The sequence below is a fragment of the Scyliorhinus torazame genome, chromosome 13 (genome assembly GCF_047496885.1).
Source record: "Scyliorhinus torazame isolate Kashiwa2021f chromosome 13, sScyTor2.1, whole genome shotgun sequence".
NCBI lineage: Eukaryota > Metazoa > Chordata > Chondrichthyes > Carcharhiniformes > Scyliorhinidae > Scyliorhinus > Scyliorhinus torazame.
In genome coordinates, this window is record NC_092719.1 from 227,541,910 (window position 1) to 227,561,812 (window position 19,903).

Consider the following 19,903-nt stretch of genomic DNA (forward strand, 5'->3'; position numbering starts at 1 on the left):
AATAAATAAAAATAAAATTAAATAAATAAAATAGAACCCCCCCCCCGGGTTGCTGCTGCTGCTGACCATTGTCTACCGCTCTGCCAGGAAGTCCAAGAACAGTTGCCAGCGCCTGAAGAACCCTTAAGGCAAATTTCACCCTCTCCAATTTAATGAACCCCGCCATATCGTTAATCCAGGATTCCACGCTTGGGGGCCTCGCATCTTTCCACTGAAGAAGAATCCTTCGCCGGGTTACCAGGGACGCAAAGGCCAAAATACCGGCCTCTTTCGCCTCCTGCACTCCCGGCTCCTCTGCCACCCCAAATATTGCGAGCCCCCAGCCCGGTTTGACCCTGGATCCTACCACCCTCGACACCGTCCTCGCTACGCCCTTCCAAAATTCCTCCAGCGCTGGGCATGCCCAGAACATATGGGTGTGATTTGCTGGGCTCCCTGAGCACCTAACACACCTGTCCTCACCCCCAAAGACCCGGCCCATCCTTGTCCCGGTCATGTGTGCCCTGTGCACCTCAAACTGTATGAGGCTGAGCCTCGCGCACGAAGAGGAAGAGTTCACCCTCCCTAGGGCATCTGCCCACGTCCCCTCCTCGATCTCCTCCCCCAACTCTTCCTCCCACTTACCTTTCAGCACCTCCACCGAGGCCTCCTCCTCCTCCTGCATCACCTGGTATGTTGCCGAGATCCTCCCCTCTCCAACCCACGCCCCCGAGAGCACCCTGTCCTGTACTGTGCGTGGTGGCAGCAGCGGAATTCCACCACTTGCCGCCTGGCAAACGCCCTTACCTGTAGATATCTGAAGGCGTTTCCCGGTGGGAGCCCGTACTTCTCCTCCAGCTCACCCAGGCTCACAAAATTCCCATCCACAAACAAGTCCCCCAACCTTCTTATCCCTGCCCTGTACCACCCCGAAAACCCTCCATCTATTCTCCCTGGGACAAACCGGTGGTTCCCCCATATCGGGGTCCACACCGAGGCCCCCACTTCCCCCGTGCCGCCTCCATTGCCCCCAAATTTTGAGGGCAGCCGCCACCACCGGGCTCGTGGTATACCTCATTGGAGGGAGCGGCAGCGGCGCCGTTGCCAGCGCCTCCAGACTTGTACCCTCCCAGGACGCCGTCTCCAGCCTCTTCCATGCAGCCCCTCCCCCTCCATCACCCACTTGCGCACCATTGTCGCATTGGCGGCCCAATAGTACCCACAGAGGTTGGGCAGTGCCAGCCCCCCCATCCCTACTCCGCTCCAGGAACACCCTTCTCACCCTCGGAGTCCCTCGCGCCCACACAAACCCCGTTATACTCCTGTTAACCCGCCTGAAAAAAGCCTTCGGGATAAGAATGGGGAGGCAGTGGAACAGGAACAAAAACCTTGGGAGCACCGTCATCTTGATTGACTGCACCCTACCCGCCAGGGACAGCGGCAACGCGTCCCATCTCTTATACTCCTCCTCCATTTGCTCCACCAGCCTCGTGAAATTAAGCCTATGCAGGGCCCCCCCAGCTCCTGGCCACCTGGACCCCCAAATACCTGAAACTCCTCTCCGCCCTTTTTAGTGGGAGCTCACCAATCCCCCTCTCCTGGTCCCCTATCGAAGGCCTTCTCAGCGTCCATCGCCACCGTGCCTCCCCGTGAGGCAGCAGTGCTAACCACTGCCACTCCTTGCCTCCCCGTGAGGCAGCAGTGCTAATCACAGCCTCACCCTGCAGCCCCGTGAGGCAGCAGTGCTAACCACTGCCCCACCATCCAGCCCCGTGAGGCAGCAGTGCTAATCACTGCCCCACCGTGCCTCCCCGTGAGGCAGCAGTGCTAACCACTGCCCCACCGTGCCTCCCGTGAGGCAGCAGTGCTAATCACTGCCCCACCCTGCCTCCCCGTGAGGCAGCAGTGCTAACAACTCCCCCACCGTGCCGCCCGTGAGGCAGCAGTGCTAACAACTCCCCCACCGTGCAGCCCCGTGAGGCAGCAGTGCTAATCACAGCCTCACCCTGCAGCCCCGTGAGCCAGCAGTGCTAACCACTGCCCCACCCTGCCTCCCCGTGAGGCAGCAGTGCTAACAACTCCCCCACCGTGCCTCCCCGTGAGGCAGCAGTGCTAATCACTGCCCCACCGTGCCTCCCCGTGAGGCAGCAGTGCTAACAACTCCCCCACCATCCAGCCCCGTGAGGCAGCAGTGCTAATCACTGCCCCACCGTGCCTCCCCGTGAGGCAGCAGTGCTAACAACTCCCCCACCCTGCAGCCCCGTGAGGCAGCAGTGCTAATCACTGCCCCACCGTGCCTCCCCGTGAGGCAGCAGTGCTAACCACTCCCCCACCATCCAGCCCCGTGAGGCAGCAGTGCTAACAACTCCCGCGGAAGTGTCTGTGGGAGACGGGAAAACAAACGAATGCTTCCAATGAGTGACAACCTGCACCATTCCCAGTCTTTCCCCTTTGTGTCTGTGCTGGATCTCTCCAACCCCAATTCCCACCCCTTTCCTGGGTGGAAACCCCCCGATATTCCTCAATTTCATAACTCGCCTGATGAAGGAGCAGCGCTCCGAAAGCTAGTGATTCCAAACAAACCTGTTGGACTTTAACCTGGTGTTTGCGTGGGTCTCACCCCCACAACCCAGAGATGTGCAGGCTGGGTGGATTGGCCACGCTAAATTGCCCCTTAATTGGAAAAAATTGATTTGGTTCTCTAAATTTATTTTTTAAAAACTGGTGCTGTAAGACAGTTACTGTGACCATCGCAGCCCAAGGGCTCCACATCATTCCTCAATTCAGGTTGAGGAAATGGAAGCGAAACATCTCAATTATCAGAGCAGAATGGTGAAGATTTGTTACCTCTGGTATGAAGTTTGACTTTCCTCAGCCTCTTCCTGCCTTTGAACACGAATTACCAACTTTCTTCTACCTACCAGTCAGCGCCGCTTTAGTGTTCTCAGACAGACCTCCGTTTGAGTGGCCCACCCCCCAACCCACACACACCCTCGTCCTTCAGCGTGGAATGTAAACACAAAGATAAGCGAGCAGAAGAATTCAGAGCTAACCGTAGCAGTTATTGTTCTGAGCTAAAAGCAGATTACATGTCAACGTGACTCATTAGAAAGCATCTGTCAAGTTCATGAGATAAATGGGGATGAGTTTCTAACGGCTACACACTTGCTCTCACAGTAACCCCGTGCGATTTTTAACACTGATCAATATCATAGAATTTACAGTGCAGAAGGAGGCCATTTGGCCCATCGAGTCTGCACCGGCTCTTGGAAAGAGCACCCCACCCAAGGTCAACACCTCCACCCTATCCCCATAACCCAGTAACCCCACCCAACACTAAGGGCAATTTTGTGCACTAAGGGCAATTTACCATGGCCAATCCACCTAATCCCTTGACACAAGAGCCCAGTTCAATACTAAAAGAAAAACAACTTCATTCTTCACAACAAACTGTTATCAATGTCACTTCTCGGGCGGCATGTGGCGCAGTGGTTAGCACTGGGACTATGGCGCTGAGGACCCGGGTTCGAACCCCGACCCTGGGTCACTGTCCGTGTGGAGTTTGCACATTCTCGCCATGTCTGCGTGGGTTTCACCCTCACAATCCAAAGATGTGCAGGTTAGGTGGATTGGCCACGCTAAATTGCCCCTTAATTGGAAAAAAAATAATTGGGTATTCTAATTTTTTTTAAAAATCATTGTCACTTCTCGGTAACCGAGTCCCCAGGGCAGGATGGCTGAGTGGGAGTGTGCTGGGCTGATCACTGTCACTTCTCGGTAACTGCGACCCCAGGGCAGGATGGCTGAGCGGGAGTGTGCTAGGCTGATCACTGTCACTTCTCGGTAACCGAGTCCCCAGGGCAGGATGGCTCAGTGGGAGTGTGCTGGGCTGATCGCTGTCACTTCTCGGTAACCGAGTCCCCAGGGCAGGATGGCTGAGCGGGAGTGTGCTAGGCTGATCACTGTCACTTCTCTGTAACCGAGTCCCCAGGGCAGGATGGCTGAGTGGGAGTGTGCTGGGCTGATCACTGTCACTTCTCGGTAACCGAGTCCCCAGGGCAGGAAGGCTCAGTGGGAGTGTGCTAGGCTGATCACTGTCACTTCTCGGTAACCGAGTCCCCAGGGCAGGATGGCTCAGTGGGAGTGTGCTGGGCTGATCACTGTCACTTCTCGGTAACCGAGTCCCCAGGGCAGGATGGCTCAGTGGGAGTGTGCTAGGCTGATCACTGTCACTTCTCGGTAACTGCGACCCCAGGGCAGGATGGCTCAGTGGGAGTGTGCTAGGCTGATCACTGTCACTTCTCGGTAACCGAGTCCCCAGGGCAGGATGGCTCAGTGGGAGTGTGCTAGGCTGATCACTGTCACTTCTCGGTAACCGAGTCCCCAGGGCAGGATGGCTGAGCGGGAGTGTGCTAGGCTGATCACTGTCACTTCTCGGTAACCGAGTCCCCAGGGCAGGATGGCTCAGTGGGAGTGTGCTGGGCTGATCACTGTCACTTCTCGGTAACCGAGTCCCCAGGGCAGGATGGCTCAGTGGGAGTGTGCTAGGCTGATCACTGTCACTTCTCGGTAACCGAGTCCCCAGGGCAGGACGGCTCAGTGGGAGTGTGCTGGGCTGATCACTGTCACTTCTCGGTAACTGCGACCCCAGGGCAGGATGGCTGAGTGGGAGTGTGCTAGGCTGATCACTGTCGCTTCTCGGTAACCGAGTCCCCAGGGCAGGATGGCTGAGCGGGAGTGTGCTAGGCTGATCACTGTCACTTCTCGGTAACCGAGTCCCCAGGGCAGGATGGCTGAGCGGGAGTGTGCTGGGCTGATCGCTGTCACTTCTCGGTAACTGCGACCCCAGGGCAGGATGGCTCAGTGGGAGTGTGCTGGGCTGATCACTGTCACTTCTCGGTAACCGAGTCCCCAGGGCAGGATGGCTGAGCGGGAGTGTGCTGGGCTGATCGCTGTCACTTCTCGGTAACTGCGACCCCAGGGCAGGATGGCTCAGTGGGAGTGTGCTGGGCTGATCACTGTCACTTCTCGGTAACCGAGTCCCCAGGGCAGGATGGCTCAGTGGGAGTGTGCTGGGCTGATCATTGTCACTTCTCGGTAACTGCGACCCCAGGGCAGGATGGCTCAGTGGGAGTGTGCTAGGCTGATCACTGTCACTTCTCGGTAACTGCGACCCCAGGGCAGGATGGCTGAGCGGGAGTGTGCTGGGCTGATCACTGTCACTTCTCGGTAACCGAGTCCCCAGGGCAGGATGGCTGAGCGGGAGTGTGCTAGGCTGATCACTGTCACTTCTCGGTAACCGAGTCCCCAGGGCAGGATGGCTGAGCGGGAGTGTGCTAGGCTGATCACTGTCACTTCTCGGTAACTGCGACCCCAGGGCAGGATGGCTGAGCGGGAGTGTGCTGGGCTGATCACTGTCACTTCTCGGTAACCGAGTCCCCAGGGCAGGATGGCTGAGCGGGAGTGTGCTAGGCTGATCACTGTCACTTCTCGGTAACCGAGTCCCCAGGGCAGGATGGCTCAGTGGGAGTGTGCTAGGCTGATCACTGTCACTTCTCGGTAACCGAGTCCCCAGGGCAGGATGGCTCAGTGGGAGTGTGCTAGGCTGATCACTGTCACTTCTCGGTAACTGCGACCCCAGGGCAGGATGGCTCAGTGGGAGTGTGCTGGGCTGATCGCTGTCACTTCTCGGTAACCGAGTCCCCAGGGCAGGATGGCTGAGCGGGAGTGTGCTGGGCTGATCACTGTCACTTCTCGGTAACTGCGACCCCAGGGCAGGATGGCTGAGTGGGAGTGTGCTAGGCTGATCACTGTCACTTCTCGGTAACTGCGACCCCAGGGCAGGATGGCTGAGTGGGAGTGTGCTGGGCTGATCACTGTCACTTCTCGGTAACCGAGTCCCCAGGGCAGGATGGCTGAGTGGGAGTGTGCTAGGCTGATCACTGTCACTTCTCGGTAACCGAGTCCCCAGGGCAGGATGGCTCAGTGGGAGTGTGCTAGGCTGATCACTGTCACTTCTCGGTAACCGAGTCCCCAGGGCAGGATGGCTGAGTGGGAGTGTGCTAGGCTGATCACTGTCACTTCTCGGTAACCGAGTCCCCAGGGCAGGATGGCTCAGTGGGAGTGTGCTAGGCTGATCACTGTCACTTCTCGGTAACCGAGTCCCCAGGGCAGGATGGCTCAGTGGGAGTGTGCTGGGCTGATCACTGTCACTTCTCGGTAACTGCGACCCCAGGGCAGGATGGCTGAGTGGGAGTGTGCTAGGCTGATCACTGTCACTTCTCGGTAACTGCAGCCCCAGGGCAGGATGGCTGAGCGGGAGTGTGCTGGGCTGATCACTGTCACTTCTCGGTAACTGCGACCCCAGGGCAGGATGGCTCAGTGGGAGTGTGCTGGGCTGATCGCTGTCACTTCTCGGTAACCGAGTCCCCAGGGCAGGATGGCTCAGTGGGAGTGTGCTGGGCTGATCACTGTCACTTCTCGGTAACCGAGTCCCCAGGGCAGGATGGCTGAGCGGGGGTGTGCTAGGCTGATCACTGTCACTTCTCGGTAACCGAGTCCCCAGGGCAGGATGGCTGAGTGGGAGTGTGCTAGGCTGATCACTGTCACTTCTCGGTAACCGAGTCCCCAGGGCAGGATGGCTGAGTGGGAGTGTGCTGGGCTGATCGCTGTCACTTCTCGGTAACTGCGACCCCAGGGCAGGATGGCTGAGTGGGAGTGTGCTAGGCTGATCACTGTCACTTCTCGGTAACCGAGTCCCCAGGGCAGGATGGCTGAGTGGGAGTGTGCTGGGCTGATCGCTGTCACTTCTCGGTAACTGCGACCCCAGGGCAGGATGGCTCAGCGGGAGTGTGCTGGGCTGATCACTGTCACTTCTCGGTAACCGAGTCCCCAGGGCAGGATGGCTGAGTGGGAGTGTGCTGGGCTGATCACTGTCACTTCTCGGTAACTGCGGCCCCAGGGCAGGATGGCTGAGTGGGAGTGTGCTGGGCTGATCACTGTCACTTCTCGGTAACCGAGTCCCCAGGGCAGGATGGCTCAGCGGGAGTGTGCTAGGCTGATCACTGTCACTTCTCGGTAACCGAGTCCCCAGGGCAGGATGGCTCAGTGGGAGTGTGCTAGGCTGATCACTGTCACTTCTCGGTAACTGCGACCCCAGGGCAGGATGGCTCAGCGGGAGTGTGCTGGGCTGATCGCTGTCACTTCTCGGTAACCGAGTCCCCAGGGCAGGATGGCTGAGTGGGAGTGTGCTGGGCTGATCACTGTCACTTCTCGGTAACCGAGTCCCCAGGGCAGGATGGCTCAGTGGGAGTGTGCTAGGCTGATCACTGTCACTTCTCGGTAACCGAGTCCCCAGGGCAGGATGGCTCAGCGGGAGTGTGCTGGGCTGATCACTGTCACTTCTCGGTAACCGAGTCCCCAGGGCAGGATGGCTCAGCGGGAGTGTGCTAGGCTGATCACTGTCGCTTCGCAAGGTGAGAAACTTCAAGCTGAAAGTTTGACTGAACGAGGTCAGGAATGTAGATTTGAAAGTGATGAATTTGGAGAGCTGCGGAGATTGGGCTGGGGAATGGGACTAGCTGGGCAGCTCTTTCGGGAGCTGGTGCAGACCCGATGGGCCGAATGGTCTCCATCTGTGGTGTAAAATTCTACGAATTCAACAGTTACCAGGCTCCCCCCTCCACCTATCCCAGGCTCCCTCTGCAGCCCTCACCCCAACACCCCTCCCAAATTCACCACCCCACTGGGCATTCAGCTTTTACAATAAATTCTGTTATAAAATCTCGCCTGCTGCATTCCTTGTTTCTTGATGCGAGCGAGTTTGTGTTCAGGGTGAGAGAACATGATATACAAACACAGGGTCACTCCAAGCTCATGGGAAGTGCCTGATGTCCTTTGATCTGATGTCTAAATTTTGAAGAAATTCTGTATTTAAGGCTGGAGAGAAGCGTGTGTTCCCCAGGAATGTGTACCAGAGCTGAACACTCTTGTATGTGGGGGCGAGACGTCTCGGCCTAACCCAGAGTGACAACCATTTGAAAAGATAGAAGCTTCCTGCTTCCTGACCAAGCTTTTGGCCACCTGACCTAATCATGTGGCTCAGTTTATCACGGAATGCTACTGCGAATTACTTTGGGATCTGGAGCTCTTTCAGAGGATCGGTGCAGACTCAATGGGCCGAATGGCCTCTTTCTGCACTGTGGGAATTCTATGGTGCTAGGGTGTACCGTTCTGGTAAATATGCTCAACCCTTTATAGATACCCTGGTTAAACCTCAGCCGCAACATCTCCAATTCTGAATCCCAGTCTACAGGAAGGATGGGCTGAATTGTCCGTTTGGGAGATGGGCTTTTCCCGCTGGCGTGGGATCAGAAATCCCATTGACAAGCGGCAGGAGTAGAGAGTCCCACTGCTCAGGAACATGCGTCTGGGGTACGGGAGAATCCGTCCATGTCTTTGGGGAGGGTAGGGAAGAGATGACTGGAACAGGATCAAAGATCAAGGATTTCAGTTAACTGCAGTAAATTCTTCTTCTTCAAACAGGTATGGTTAAAGGAGATCTTTCTCCTTATTTCCATTAGAGTTAATGGTTTCAGCAAAAAAGGGGTGAAATATATTGTCCAGTGAGATGTGATCCGGAATGTTCTGGAATATTGTGATCTGGAAGGGGCTGTCCGAAAGGATGGCAGAAGCAAATTCAATAAGAACTTGCAAAAGAGAATTGGAGAAATCCGAGAAAGGGTGAAAACTCCAGGGAAAGGGCCGGGAAAGTGGGAATAATTGAGTCACACTTTCAAAAAGCTAGCAGAGGCAGTGGGCTGAATGGCCTCTTCAAGCAATGCAAATTGTTTTATTCCCCCTTACCTCGTGTCAGCTTCCTTCCCTGTTGCTAATATATCACAAACCAACTCAAAAACAGGCCATTTGGCCCAACTGCTCCCTACTGGTGCTTATTCTCCACACCAACCTCCTCCTATCCCCACTTCATCTCACTCTGTTCACCCCCCCCCCACAACTGTTTATCCAGCTTCCCCCTTCAATGTCTCAATCCATTCACCTTGACCACTCCCCGTGAGAGCGAGTCCCACATTCTCCCCACTCCCCTTGGGAGAGAGTCCCACATTCTCCCCATTCCCTGTGGGAGTGAGTTCCACATTCTCCCCACTCCCCGTGGGAGCGAGTCCCACATTCTCCCCACTCCCCGTGGGAGCGAGTCCCACATTCTCCCCACTCCCCTTGGGAGAGAGTCCCAAATTCTCCCCACTCCCCATGGGAGCGAGTCCCACATTCTCCCCATTCCCTGTGGGAGTGAGTTCCACATTCTCCCCACTCCCCGTGGGAGCGAGTCCCACATTCTTTCCACTCCCCTTGGGAGCGAGTCTCAAATTCTCCTCACTCCCCATGGGAGCGAGTCCCACATTCTCCCCATTCCCCGTGGGAGCGAGTCCCACATTCTCCCCACTCCCCTTGGGAGCGAGTCCCACATTCTCCCCACTCCCCGTGGGAGTGAGTCCCACATTCTCCCCACTCCCCGTGGGAGCGAGTCCCACATTCTTTCCACTCCCCTTGGGAGCGAGTCTCAAATTCTCCTCACTCCCCATGGGAGCGAGTCCCACATTCTCCCCATTCCCTATGGGAGCGAGTCCCACATTCTCCCCACTCCCCTTGGGAGCGAGTCCCACATTCTCCCCACTCCCCGTGGGAGTGAGTCCCACATTCTCCCCACTCCCCGTGGGAGCGAGTCTCTCATTCTCCCCATTCACTGTGGGAGAGAGTTCCACATTCTCCCCACTCCCCGTGGGAGTGAGTCCCACATTCTCCCCACTCCCCGTGGGAGTGAGTCCCACATTCTCCCCACTCCCCGTGGGAGCAAGTCCCACATTCTCCCCCACTCCCTGTGGGAGCGAGTCCCACATTCTCCCCATTTCCCGTGGGAGCGAGTTCCACATTCTCCCCATTCCCCGTGGGAGCGAGTCCCACATTCTCCCCATTCCCCGTGGGAGCGAGTCCCACATTCTCCCCCACTCCCTGTGGGAGCGAGTTCCACATTCTCCCCCACTCCCTGTGGGAGCGAGTCCCACATTCTCCCCATTTCCCGTGGGAGCGAGTTCCACATTCTCCCCATTCCCCGTGGGAGCGAGTCCCACATTCTCCCCACTCCCCGTGGGAGCGAGTCCCACATTCTCCCCCACTCCCTGTGGGAGCGAGTCCCACATTCTCCCCACTCCCCGTGGGAGCGAGTCCCACATTCTCCCCCACTCCCTGTGGGAGCAAGTCCCACATTCTCCCCGTTCTTCGGAGCGGTTTGTTTCTCCTGAATTTCCCATTGAATTGATTACTGAGGCTGGACCAATCCCTCCTCCCCCCATTGCCCCCTATCCCCCCATTACCTCCGTTCCCCAAACCACATAACCCCATTCCCGCTTTCCCGGCTTCTCTCTTTTTCTCTCTCACACACTCACTCCGCCCCCCCTCCTCAATTTCTTTCTCTCTTTCCCACTTTCTCTCTCCCTCCTTCTTCCCTCTCACTCTCACCGTCTTGCACACTCCCTCCCTCTCTGTCTCTCTCTCCTTTTATCTTTTTTCTCTCATACTTTTCCCCTCCCTCCCTCTCCCTCCTTCCCTCTCCCCCTCCCTCCCGCTGTCTCTCCCTACCCCCTCTCCCTCCCTCTCACCCTCCCTCCCTCTCTCTCTCACCCTCCCTCCCTCTCTCTCTCACCCTCCCTCCCCCTCTCTCTCACCCTCCCTCCCCCTCTCTCCCTCCCCCTCCCTCCCCCCCTCACCCTCCCTCCCTCCCTCACCCCCTCTCTCTCACCCACCCTCCCTCCCTCCCTATCTCTCACCCACCCTCCCTCCCTCTCTCTCACCCTCCCTCTCTCTCACCCTCCCTCTCTCACCCTCCCTCTCTCTCTCTCCCTCCCTCCCTCTCTCCCTCCCTCTCTCTCTCCCTCCCTCTCTCTCACCCTCCCTCTCTCTCTCCCTCTCTCTCTCTCTCTCCCTCTCTCTCTCTCCCTCCCTCTCTCTCCCCCTCTCTCTCCCTCCCTCTCTCTCTCCCTCCCTCTCTCTCTCACCCTCCCTCTCTCTCTCTCACCCTCCCTCCCTCTCTCCCTCACCCTCCCTCCCCCTCTCTCCCTCACCCTCCCTCCCTCTCTCCCTCACCCCCTCTCTCTCACCCACCCTCCCCCTCTCTCCCTCACCCTCCCCCTCTCTCCCTCACCCTCCCTCCCCCTCTCCCTCACCCTCCCTCCCTCTCTCCCTCACCCTCCCTCCCTCCCTCCCTCTCCCTCACCCCCTCTCTCTCACCCACCCTCCCCCTCTCTCCCTCACCCTCCCTCCCCCTCTCCCTCACCCTCCCTCTCCCTCACCCCCTCTCTCTCACCCACCCTCCCTCTCTCTCACCCTCCCTCCCCCTCTCCCTCCCTCTCCCTCACCCCCTCTCTCTCACCCACCCTCCCCCTCTCCCTCCCTCTCCCTCACCCCCTCTCTCTCACCCACCCTCCCCCTCTCTCTCTCACCCACCCTCCCCCTCTCTCCCTCACCCTCCCTCCCCCTCTCCCTCACCCTCCCTCCCTCCCTCTCCCTCACCCACCCTCCCCCTCTCCCTCACCCTCCCTCCCTCCCTCTCCCTCACCCACCCTCCCTCTCTCTCACCCTCCCTCCCTCTCCCTCCCTCCCTCTCCCTCTCTCTCACCCTCCCTCTCTCTCACCCTCCCTCTCTCTCACCCACCCTCCCTCCCTCTCTCTCACCCTCCCTCTCTCTCACCCTCCCTCTCTCTCACCCTCCCTCCCTCCCTCTCTCACCCTCCCTCTCTCTCACTCCCTCCCTCCCTCCCTCTCTCACCCTCCCTCTCTCTCTCTCTCTGGCTGATATTTTTCTTACTGTTTTCCGGGTCTGTGGGGCGGCGGTTCGGCCCGTCCCCCCGCTGCGTCCCCGGGCTCCCGCTGGGCTCCGCTCCGCTGGGCTGGGCCGCGGCCCCGGGTTGGGCTCAGCCTGGGTCCGGCTCCCGGACTCGGAGCCGCCGCTTCAGTGACTGGGCTCCCGGCGGAGGGGCTGCCGGGCCCGGGGTGGGCGCGGCCTCCCGGGGGGAGGGTCCCGGATCCCAATCCCGGAATCCCCAATCCGGATCCCCAATCCCGGAATCCCGGATCCCAATCCCGGAATCCCGGATCCCAATCCCGGAATCCCAATCCCGGAATCCCCAATCCGGATCCCCAATCCCGGAATCCCGGATCCCAATCCCGGAATCCCTGATCCCAATCCCGGAATCCCAATCCCGGAATCCCGGATCCCCAATCCCGGATCCCCAATCCCGGAATCCCGGATCCCCAATCCCGGATTCCCAATCCCGGAATCCCAATCCCGGATCCCGGAATCCCAATCCCGGAATCCCGGATCCCCCATCCCGGATTCCCAATCCCGGAATCCCGGATCCCCCATCCCGGATTCCCAATCCCGGAATCCCAATCCCGGATCCCGGAATCCCAATCCCGGAATCCCGGATCCCCCATCCCGGATTCCCAATCCCGGAATCCCAATCCCGGATCCCCAATCCCGGAATCCCGGATCCCCAATCCCGGAATCCCAATCCCGGAATCCCGGATCCCCAATCCCGGAATCCCAATCCCGGAATCCCGGATCCCCAATCCCGGAATCCCGGATCCCCAATCCCGGAATCCCAATCCCGGAATCCCGGATCCCCAATCCCGGATTCCCCATCCCGGAATCCCGGATCCCCCATCCCGGATCCCCAATCCCAGATCCCCCATCCCGGAATCCCGGATCCCCCATCCCGGATCCCCAATCCCGGATCCCCCATCCCGGAATCCCGGATCCCCAATCCCGGATTCCCAATCCCGGATTCCCAATCCCGGAATCCCAATCCCGGATCTCCAATCCCGGATCCCCAATCCCGGATCCCCCATCCCGGAATCCCGGATCCCCAATCCCGGATTCCCAATCCCGGAATCCCAATCCCGGATCTCCAATCCCGGATTCCCAATCCCGGAATCCCGGATCCCCAATCCCGGATTCCCAATCCCGGAATCCCGGATCCCCAACCCCGGATTCCCAATCCCGGATCACCAATCCCGGATTCCCAATCCCGGAATCCCGGATCTCCAATCCCGGATTCCCAATCCCGGAATACCGGATTCCCAATCCCGGAATCCCGGATCCCCAATCCCGGATTCCCAATCCCGGAATCCCGGATCCCCAATCCCGGATTCCCAATCCCGGAATCCCGGATTCCCAATCCCGGATTCCCAATCCCGGAATCCCGGACCCCCAATCCCGGATCCCCAATCCCGGATTCCCAATCCCGGATCCCCAAACCCGGATCCCCCATCCCGGAATCCCCCATTCCGGATTCCCAATCCCGGATCCCGGATCCCCCATTCCGGATTCCCAATCCCGGATTCCCAATCCCGGATCCCCAATCCCGGAATCCCAATACCGGATCCCCAATCCCGGAATCCCAATCCCGGATCCCCAATCCGGATTCCCAATCCTGGATCCCCAATTCCGGAATCCCCCATCCCGGATCCCCAATCCCAGATCCCCCATCCCGGAATCCCAATCCCGGATCACCAATCCCGGAATCCCAATCCCGGATCACCAATCCCGGAATCCCGGATTCCCAATCCCGGATCCCCAATCCCAGAATCCCAATCCCGGAATCCCAGATCCCCATTCCCAATCCCGGAATCCCCCATCTCAAATCCCAATCCCGGATCCCTTTTTCCCGGAATCCCAATCCCGGAATCCCAATCCCGGATCCCCCATCCCGGAATCCCCAATCCCGGATTCCCAATCCCAGAATCCCCAATCCCGGTTCCCCCATCCCGGATTCCCAATCCCGGAATCCCCCATCCCGGAACCCCAATCCCGGATCCCCCATCCCGGAATCCCCAATCCCGGAATCCCCCATCCCGGAACCCCCCATCCCGGAATCCCAATCCCAGAATCCCAATCCCGGAATCCCCATCCCGGATACCCCATCCCAGATTTCCTATCCCGGATTTCCTATCCCGGAATCCCAATCCCGGAATCCCAATCCCGGATTCCTCAATCCCGGGTTCCCAATCCCGGATTCCCCATCCCAGATTCCCCAATCCCGGATTCCCAATCCCGGAATCCCCAATCCCGGATCCCCAATCACGGATTCCCATTCCCGGAATCCCCCATCCCGGAATCCCAATCACGGAATCTATCCACTTGAGTGGCAACTTTCAAAGATATATGAACATAGACGCCAAGATCTCTCTGCTCCTCCACATTGCCAAGAACTCTACCGTTAACCCTGTATTCCGCATTCATATTTGTCCTTCCAAAATGGACAACCTCACACTTTTCAGGGTTAAACTCCATCTGCCACTTCTCAGCCCAGCTCTGCATCCTATCTATGTCTCTTTGCAGCCGATAACAGCCCTCCTTACTATCCACAACTCCACCAATCTTCGTATCGTCTGCAAATTTACTGACCCACCCTTCAACTCCCTCATCCAAGTCATTAATGAAAATCACAAACAGCAGAGGACCCAGAACTGATCCCTGAGGTACGCCAATATTTTGGCGATAAACATCTCCCGCCGGCGGGAAATGTCTATCTCCAAAAAATTGGCGGCGTGCCAACCCTACTTGGGGACATGCCAACCCTACGTCATCAATATGAGTCGGAAGTGACGTATCGTGGGAACCGGGTGTGATGTAATGTGGGAATTGTACATTGGACCGGATATGATGTCTGGTAACTGGGATCCAGGCTGAATATTTGCCATCCACCACCGCTCTCTGACTTCTATCGGTTGGCTAGTTCGTTATCCAACTGGCCAAATTTCCCACTATCCCATGCCTCCTTACTTTCTGCAGAAGCCTACCATGGGGAACCTTATCAAATGCCTTACTAAAATCCATGTACACTACATCCACTGCTTTACCTTCATCCACATGCTTGGTCACCTCCTCAAAGAATTCAATAAGATTTGTAAGGCAAGACCTACCCCTCTGAAATCCGTGCTGACTATCCCTAATCAAGCAGTATCTTTCCAGATGCTCAGAAATCCTAGCTTTCAGTACCCTTTCCATGACTTTGCCTACCACCGAAGTAAGACTAACTGGCCTGTAATTCCCAGGGTTATCCCTAGTCCCTTTTTTGAACAGGGGCACGACATTCGCCACTCTCCAATCCCCTGGTACCACCCCTGTTGACAGTGAGGACGAAAAGATCATTGCCAACGGCTCTGCAATTTCATCTCTTGCTTCCCATAGAATCCTTGGATATATCCCGTCAGGCCCGGGGGACTTGTCTATCCTCACGTTTTTCAAAATGCCCAACACATCTTCCTTCCTAACAAGTATTTCCTCGAGCTTAACAGTCTGTTTCACACTGTCCTCTCCAACAATATGGCCCCTCTCATTTGTAAATACAGAAGAAAAGTACTCGTTCAAGACCTCGCCTATCTCTTCAGACTCAATACACAATCTCCCGCTACTGTCCTTGATCGGACCTATCCTCGCTCTAGTCATTCTCATATTTCTCACATATGTGTAAAAGGCCTTGGGGTTTTCCTTGATCCTACCTGCCAAAGATTGTTCATGCCCTCTCTTAGCTCTCCTAATCCCTTTCTTCAGTTCCCTCCTGGCTATCTTGTATCCCTCCAATGCCCTGTCTGAACCTTGTTTCCTCAGCCTTACATAAGTCTCCTTTTTCCTCTTAACAAGACTATTCAACCTCTCTTGTCTATCATGGTCCCTCACTCGACCATCTCTTCCCTGCCTGACAGGGACATACATATCAAGGACACGTAGTACCTGTTCCCAGACACTGGACACTGGCTCCAGACACTGGGCACCGGCTCCCGGACATTGCGCACTGGCTCCCAGACACTGGACACTGTCTCCGGACACTGGACACAGACTCCTGGACACTGGCTCCAGTCACTGGACACTGGCTCCAGACACTGGACACTGGCTGGCGGACACTGGGCACTGGCTCCCGGACACTGGGCACCGGCTCCCAGACACTGGCTCCAGACACTGGACACTGGCTCTAGATACTGGACACTGTCTCCAGACACTGGACACAGGCTCCCTGACACTGGCTCCAGACACTGGACACTGTCTCCGGACACTGGTCACAGGCTCCCTGTCACTGGCTCCAGACACTGGACACTGGCTCCAGACACTGGACACCGGCTCCCAGACACTGGCTCCCAGACATTGGACACTGGCTCCCGGACACTGGACACCGGCTCCAGACACTGGACACCGGCTTCAGACACTGGACACTGCCCCCAGACACTAGACACTGGCTCCCAGACACTGGACACCATCTCCTGGACACTGGACACCGGCTCCAGACACTGGACACCGGCTCCAGACACTGGACACCGGCTCCAGACACTGGACACAGGCTCCAGACACTGGACACCATCTCCCGGACACTGGACACCGGCTCCAGACACTGGACACTGGCTCCCAGACACTGGACACCATCTCCTGGACACTGGACACCGACTCCAGACACTGGACACCGGCTCCAGACACTGGACACTGGCTACTGGACACTGGCTCCCAGTCACTGGACACCATCTCCCAGACACTGGACACTGGCTCTGGACACTGGGCTCTGGACACTGGCTCCCAGACACTGGACACTAGCTCCCAGACACTGGAGACTGGCTCCCAGACACTGGACACCGGCTCCAGACACTGGACACCATCTCCCAGACACTGGACACTGGCTCCCAGACACTGGACACTGGCTCCCGGACACTGGGCACTGGCTCCAGACACTGGACACTGGCTCCAGACACTGGATACCAGCTCCAGACACTGGACACCGGCTCCAGACACTGGACACCATCTCCCAGACACTGGACACCGGCTCCAGACACTGGACACTGGCTCCCAGACACTGGACACTGGCTCCCGGACACTGGGCACTGGCTCCCAGACACTGGACACCATCTCCCAGACACTGGGTTTCCAACTGTGATTAAATGTATTCCTGAATGTTTCATATGTTTTGCCTCCACACTCCAGCCATCAGTCAATTTATTTAGAACTGATAACGAGAAATGTTCAAAGGAAATGGCAAAACCAAACTCTCTTTTTTAATGTCCCGATGATATTTCCCCAGCGTTGTACACAGTGGTGCTCTGGAGATTGATCTTAAATCCAGGATGAGCCTGGAGCATTTGTGACCCCAGCTCTCATGCATTGGATCTCTGGCAGTATGAACCCAGACACTTGATCTCCAGCACTGTGCTCCAAGGCACTGGATCTCAGTATCACGCACTGTGTTCTCGGGCACTGGATCTGAGGCACTGGGTCCCAGGCACTGAACTCAAGGACTGTGCTCTCAAGCACTGGATGTCAGGCACTAGCTCTGGGACACTGTACTCCCAGGCACTGGTTCTCAGGCATTGTGCCTCGAGACCCTGTGCTTTGAGTAGACACTGAGGGCGGGATTTTCCGCCGTCGGAGGCTCCGTTTTCCCCGGGGGGTTTCCCGACGGCGTGTGGCTGCCCCACAATGGGAAACCCCATTGACCAGCTGGCGAAACGGAGAATCCCGCCGGCATGCTGAGCCAGAAATCTGGTGCGGTGGGACGGAGAAACCTGCCCAGGGTCTCGGGGCTGTATTTTCTGTCTCAGGAACCCGGACACAGGGCTCTGAAACTGCACTCTCAGGCAATGGGCTTCAGGCACTTAATCTCAGTGGTTAGCACTGCTGCCTCACAGCGGCAGGGTCCCGTGTTCGATTCCCGGCTTGGGTCACTGCCTGTGCGGTGTCTGCACTTTCTCCCCGTCTCTGCATGGGGTTCCTCCGGGTGCTCCGGTTTCCTCCCACAGTCCAAAGATATGCAGGTTAAGTGGACTGGCCGTGATAAATTGCCACTCAGTTGTGGGGATGGGTTAGGGGGAGTGGGCCTAGATAGGGTGCTCTTTCAGATGGCTAGTGCAGACTCAATGGGCCAAATGGCCTTCTGCACTGTAGGGATTCTATGAGAGCGGGAGAGGCTGGACAATTGAATATTCGGAAGGCTGAGGTGGATAGATTCTTGACCGACAAGGCCAAAGGATATGGGGTTGAACAACCAAGATACTATCAAATGACGGATATTCAGAGGGTTGAATGGTCTACTCCGATCCTAGTGCGTATGTGTTTAAGATGAGGCTAGTGTGAGGAACAGTGACTGAGAAATCGAGGCAAACCCAGATAACAGTCAAAGTTAAACATTCCTGCAGATTTAATGTGTTGGATGTTTATCTGTGAATATTACCCACTTTGGTAACAGTGTCCACCCATGTTTTGGAACAATTACTTCACTTGATTGTGTTATTTGTTCCCTGAGATTTGTTAAACTATTTCTAAATAATTATCCAAGGCTGCAGGAGTGTCAATTTTAAACTGCCAGCACGATGTGCGGCAATAATTTTGAAAAGCAGGAAATGAAGCATCCGCCTATTAACCCTTGGGAAATGACATTGAAAAGGATCTGAGTTCATCGCTTTCCTGGTTAACATCTCAACTGGTCACTTCCTGTCCAAACTCTTCACACATAATGATGTAATTGGCTGAGTTTTAGCTCTGGGAGGCAAATCTACACGTGATGATTATGCACCCAGATACTGTCCTTTAAAACAGCGATACTGGAGGACACAGCCATCAAATTGCACAGACAAAGATCTCAAACCAGCAACGTGAGAAGAACTGCATGATCTGCTTGGTGATGTCAGTTGAAGGATAGTTATTGACCCAAGGACCTCAGGGAGAATCACTCTGCTCCTCTTCCAAAGGTGCAGATGATCTTTTATATTCACAAGAGACAATTGATCAGGCCTCACGTGTTCATCTCATCTGTCAAGTGGCACTTCTGACAGTGCAGCACTCCCTCAGTACTGACCCTCTGACAGTGCGGCACTCCCTCAGTACTGACCCTCTGACAGTGCCGAACTCCCTCAGTACTGACCCTCTGACAGTGCAGCACTCCCTCAGTACTGACCCTCTGACAGTGCAGCACTCCCTCAGTACTGACCCTCTGACAGTGCAGCACTCCCTCAGTACTGACCCTCTGACAGTGCGGCACTCCCTCAGTACTGACCCTCTGACAGTGCGGCACTCCCTCAGTACTGACCCTCTGACAGTGCGGCACTCCCTCAGTACTGACCCTCTGACAGTGCGGCACTCCCTCAGTACTGACCCTCTGACAGTGCAGCACTCCCACAGTACTGACCCTCTGACATGCAGCACTCCCTCAGTACTGACTCTCTGACAGTGGAGCGCTGAGTGTGTTTATCTGTCTTGAGTGTGTGGGTAGTGGGTGTGGGTAGTAGGTTAGCTTGTCCTTTGCATATTTCATCATTATTCATAGAATGTACGGCATGGAGACAGTCCCTTCGGCCCAGACTGTTCCGTGCCAACCAACAAGCCCATCTCAGCTAACCCCATTTGCCTGCATTTGCCCAAAGCCCTCTAAACCTTTCCTATCCATGTATCTCTCTTTTAAATGTTGTCAATGTCGCTGCCCCACCCACTTCCTCCGGCAGCTCATTCCACACACGTCCCACCTTCTGTGTAAAAAAGCTGCTCCTCAGGTTCCCACTCATTCTTTCCCCTCTTACCGTAAACCTATGCCATCTGGTTCTCAATTCCCCAACCCTGGGAAAAAGACTGAGTGCATTCACTCTATCCATGCCCCATGATCTTATCCACCTCTATAAGATCATCCCTTAGTCCCTAACGCTTGAAAGAAAAAAGTCCCAGCCTGTCCAATCACTCCCTCGAACTCAGTTCCTTGAGTCCTGGCAACATCCTCGTAAATCTCTTTTTTAAAAAATTTAGAATACCCAGTTCAGTTTTTCCAATGAAGGGGCACTTTAGCATGGCCAACCCACCTACCCTGCACATCTTTGGGTT

The 19,903-nt window shown here is 56.5% G+C and overlaps 1 protein-coding gene across 4 annotated transcripts in view; it reads right to left on the bottom strand.

Moving 5' to 3' along the window:
* Positions 1 to 19,903, bottom strand: part of LOC140388656 (hyaluronidase-2-like) — a 78,488-nt gene that overhangs the window by 40,223 nt on the left and 18,362 nt on the right. Inside the window, exon 1 of one of the 4 annotated variants that reach the window (XM_072473133.1) lies at positions 11,861 to 12,052. The exons of 1 other annotated variant lie outside the window; for it this stretch is intronic. The gene's annotated coding sequence lies outside the window, so the exon portion shown is untranslated. Of the gene's footprint in view, positions 1 to 2,826; positions 2,933 to 8,844; positions 8,866 to 11,860; positions 12,053 to 19,903 lie in introns of those variants that run through there. 2 more of the 4 variants (XM_072473136.1, XM_072473135.1) reach the window with 2 other exon arrangements.